Raw genomic sequence first — 4,560 nt, 5'->3', positions numbered from 1 at the left:
AGAAACTTGTACCAGGGAAAAAATTAAAATTGCAAATTATATAAAGTGTAAAATTAACTAAAAAATTAAAAATTAAAATAAAAAAAAAAAAATTAAAAAAAAAAAAAACCACCCCTCAACTTTTTTTAAATCGCCAGCTGCGATAATTTTTTAAAATAATTATTTAAATCCAACTTTTTTGGGCTGTCATTGCACCCCTTTTAAAGTCATCTATAAAATTTCCCCATCAAAAAAATTTAAAATTTTTAATACACTTTTTTCGCAAAAAATAATATCTTTTAAAAAAAAAAAGTTTTAGACCCCAAATTTAAAACATAAATCAACTTCTATCAAACAACCGACATGTTAACGCTTTTTTGATGAAAAATGAAAAGACTGACGAAGAAAAGCCATAAAAAATAGATTTTAAACTGTTCGCAAGAATCTTAGTCCTAGCGTTAAAAAAAATAGAGACAAAAACAAAGGGCTTTCGTATTTAAATCGTCGTAAAAAAGTCAAAAAAAATAAAAATAAATAAATGGGGGTTTTTATAAAAAAAAAAAAAAAAAGAAAAAAAAAAACGACTTAAATAACTCCAAAAACACATCATAACCCCCAAAATTCTCCGTATCTTTCTTAATTTAAATATTTTTTCCTTTTTTTTTTTTGTAAAACTTTCTTTTTTTTTTTTTTTGTTTTTTTTTTTTTTCTTCATAAACCCCAAACCGGAAAAAATCCCCGGAACTCATGATCGTTAAAATTTCCGAGCAAACAAACAGAAGAAATGTCTTGTCTTTTTTTATTTTTTATTTCTATGTTTTTTAAGCGCTTTTTTCAAAAATTCTTTGTCTGTCCAAAAAAACCAATCGCAATTCGCACATTCAATTTTTATAACAACTCTTTTTCTTTTTTTTAAGTTTTCGACCCCATTTTTTTCCTCTTTTTATCATGTGCCCTTTTTTTTTTGGGGACGTATAAAGCATCAATTCCCCCCACTTTATTAAGCACCCGAAATATCCCGCTCGGGCTTTAATGTAATAACACAAGAAATTTCGCGTATCAATTTTTTCGTTGGGGATTTAGATTAAACCGGGGCCCCAAAATTTAATCGCTCGATCTTTTTTTAATAAGTTTAAAACGATTTGACACGCGTAACTAGAAATTTTATTTATTATTTTACACGTTTCGACCTTTTTGGGTTTTGGGGGTTTCCTTTTCAAGTGAAATTTCATAAATTAAACCGGGTTTAAACATAACACACCCGGGTTTTTTTTGAAACCGAAAGTTAACGTTAAAAGAGGAACAGTCCCTCTTTTTGGGTTTTTAAAAGTTAAAAAATTAAAGGGAACCGTCCCTCGTTATATGTTTTCCCTCGTTTCGTCAACGACTGCGTTACGAAAATCATAAAAAGGACTGTTCCTCTTTTAATTTTTAACTTTTAACACATAACGAGGGGACGTGTTCCTCTTTTTACTTTTAACTTTCGATTTCAAATAACACCGGTGTATGTTATTTTTCCCCTGGGTTTTAAAAAATTGATGAATTTCCTAAAAAGGACCAAACCAAGGGTCAAAAACGTCGTGAAAAAATCAAAAAAATTGCTAGTTACTCGTAGTCAAGGTTTAAGCTTATTAATAAAACTTCGAGCGTTAAATTTGGGGGTAATTTTACTCGCCCAATCGAAAAAAATTGATCGCGAAATTGCTTTGTTTCCCTTTTACAAAAAAGATCGGGCGAGAATATTACGCGTTGCATTAAAAAAATGGATTGATGCTTTTACTGCCCCAAAAAAAATTTGGCCACATTGAAAAAAAGAGGAAAAGATGGGACAAAAAACTTAAAAAAAAACATGTTTTTTTTATAAATTAATTGCAATTGCGTTCGCTTTTTGGACAACAAAGAGACTTTAAAAACCCCCCTTAAAAGAACATAAAAATAAAAAAAAAAGACAAGACATTGCTTTCTGTCTTATTTTGCATCGGACTTGCAACATCATGGTTCCGTTGGGATTCCCCGGGTGATTCTCATAAAAAAAAACAAACAAGAAAAAGAGAAATTGCAAAAATGTTTTACAAAAAAAAACAAGGAAAAGTTTAATTTAAAAAAAGATAGGGAAAATTTTTAAGTGGGATTTATTCGTGTTCTTGACGTTTTTTTTTTTTTTTTTTTTTTTTTTTATTTTTATACCCCCCATTTATCTATTTTTAATTTATTTTATTAATTTTAAATTAAAAACAAATTTTTTTTTTTTTTCCTTTAATTTTTAACTTTTATTTAATTGCCTTTTTTTGCTTATTGTCTAAAAAACCTTAAATTTTTTTTTTAAAAATTTTTTTTTTTGGTTTTTAAAAAATTTTTTTTTAAATTTTTAAAAATTTTTTCAAAATTTTTTTAAAAATTTTTTGGGTTTTTGTGTCTTAAAAGTAAACCCAAATTTTATTTTTTATTTTTAAAAAATTTGACTGGCGACTTTAAAAAGTTTTATTTTTTTTATTAAAAATCCCCAAGGTTATTATTTAAATAAAATTTTTTTTAAAAAAAATAAGGGGGGCCCAAAAATATTTAATTAAAAAAAATTTTTTTTTAAAAATTAGCCGTTAAAAAATTTTTTTAATTTAATTTTTTAATTAATTATTGGGAATTTAAACTTTTGCAGTAAATATTTTTTTTTAATTAATTTTTAAATTTTTTTTTTTTTTTTTATTTTTTAATTTTCTAAATTTTTTTGTTTTAAAAAATTTTTTTTTTTAAATTTTAATTTTCCATTATAATTTTTTTTTTTCCCCTTTTTTTTTTTTAAATTTTTACTTTTTATATTTTAATTTTCCAAAAAAAAATTTTTTTTTCTTCACTGGGTTTTTTTTTAATTTTTTAAATTTACAAAGGGTTTTCAATGGGGAATTTTTTTGTTTTTAACCCCTTTTTTTCTTTTTTTTTTTTTAAAATTTTTTTAAAATTTCATTTTTTTTTTCAAATAATTTTTAAAAAAATTTTTAAAAGGGTTTTTTTAAAAATTTTTTTTTTGAAAATAAAGTTTTAAAATATAAATTATTTGTATAAAATTTTTAATTTAAAAAACAAAATTTTTTAAAAAAAATTTTATTATAACAATAAATTTTTTTTTTTAGCAAATTAATTTTTTTTAAAAATAATTGTTAAAAATTTTTGTTTGGTTTTGGTTAAAAAAAATGTTTTTATTAAAAAAAATTTTTTAAAAACTTCCATTTGTGGGTATTCATATCACATTTTGTTAAAAACTTTTTTTTTTTTTTTTTTTTTTTTTTTTTTTTTTTTTTTTTTTTTTTTTTTTTTTTTTTTTTTTTTTTTTTTTTTTTTTTTTTTTTTTTTTTTTTTTTTTTTTTTTTTTTTTTTTTTTTTTTTTGTTTTTTTTTTGTTTGGTTTTTTTTTTTTTTTTATTTTTTTTTTTTTGGTTTTTTTTTTTTTTTAAAAAAATTTTTTTGGGTTTTTTGGAAAAATTTCCCCCCTTTTTTAAATTTTTTTTTTTTTTTTTTTTTTTTTTTTTTTTTTTTTTCTTTTTTCTTTTTTTTTTTTTTTTTTTTTTTTTTTTTTTTTTTTTTTTTTTTTTTTTTTTTTTTTTTTTCCCGTTTTTTTTTTTTTTTTTTTTTTTTTTTTTTTTTTTTTCTTTTTTTTTTTTTTTTTTTTATTTTATTTCTTTTTTTTTTTTTTTTTTTTTTTTTTTTTTTTTTTTTTTTTCTTTTTTTTTCCCCTTTTGGGGGTTTTTTTTTCCCCCAATTTTTTTTTTTTTTTTTTTAATTTTTTTTTTTTTTTTTTTAAAATTTTTTTTTTTTTTTGTTTTTTTTTTTTTTTTTTTTTTTTATAATTTAATTTTTTTCTTTTTTTTTGGTTATTTTTTTAAAAAATTTTTTTTTTTCTTTTTTTTTTTTTTTTTTTTTATTTTTAAAATTTTTTTTTTTTTATTTTTTTGAAAATTTATTTTTATTTTTAAAAATTATGTTTTTTTTTTTTTTTTTTGGGAAAAAAAATTTTTTTTTTAAATTTTTTTTTTTTTTTGTTTTTTTTTCCCCCCAAAAATTTTTTTAAATTGGATTTTTCTTGGGGTTTTTTTATTTTGGGTTTTATTTTTGTTTTTTTTTTTTTTTAAAGGGGGGAAAAAATTTTTTTTTTTTTTTTTTTAAGGGGTTTTAAAAAATTGTTTTTTTTTAAATTTTTTTTTTTTTTTTTTAAATTAAAATTTTTTTTTTTTTAAAAAAAAAAAAATCCCCCCTTTTTTTTTGAAAAAAAAATTTTTTCCCCTTTTTTTTTTTTGAAATTTGGGGGGGTGGTTGGTTAAAAAAAATTTTTAAAAAAAAAGTTGTTTTTTTCCCGGGGAGGGTTTTTTTTTTTTTTTTTGAATTAAAATTTTTTCGGGTATTGGGGGGTTTTTTTTTGGGGGGTTTTTAAAATTTTTTTATAATTATTTTTGTTTAAAAAAATTTTTTTTTTTTTTTTTGTTTTTTTGGGGGTTGGGTTTTCTTTTTTTTTTTTAAGTTTCCTTTTTTTGGAAAATTTTTTTTAACCTTTTTGGTGTAATTGGGTTTTTTTTTTTTTTTTTTTTGTTTT

Source organism: Nylanderia fulva, unplaced genomic scaffold, assembly GCF_048542155.1.
Source record: "Nylanderia fulva isolate GAGA-0341 unplaced genomic scaffold, ASM4854215v1 Scaffold90, whole genome shotgun sequence".
NCBI lineage: Eukaryota > Metazoa > Arthropoda > Insecta > Hymenoptera > Formicidae > Nylanderia > Nylanderia fulva.
The sequence above is the reverse complement of the archived record's forward strand: the minus strand, read 5'-3'. Positions refer to the sequence as shown.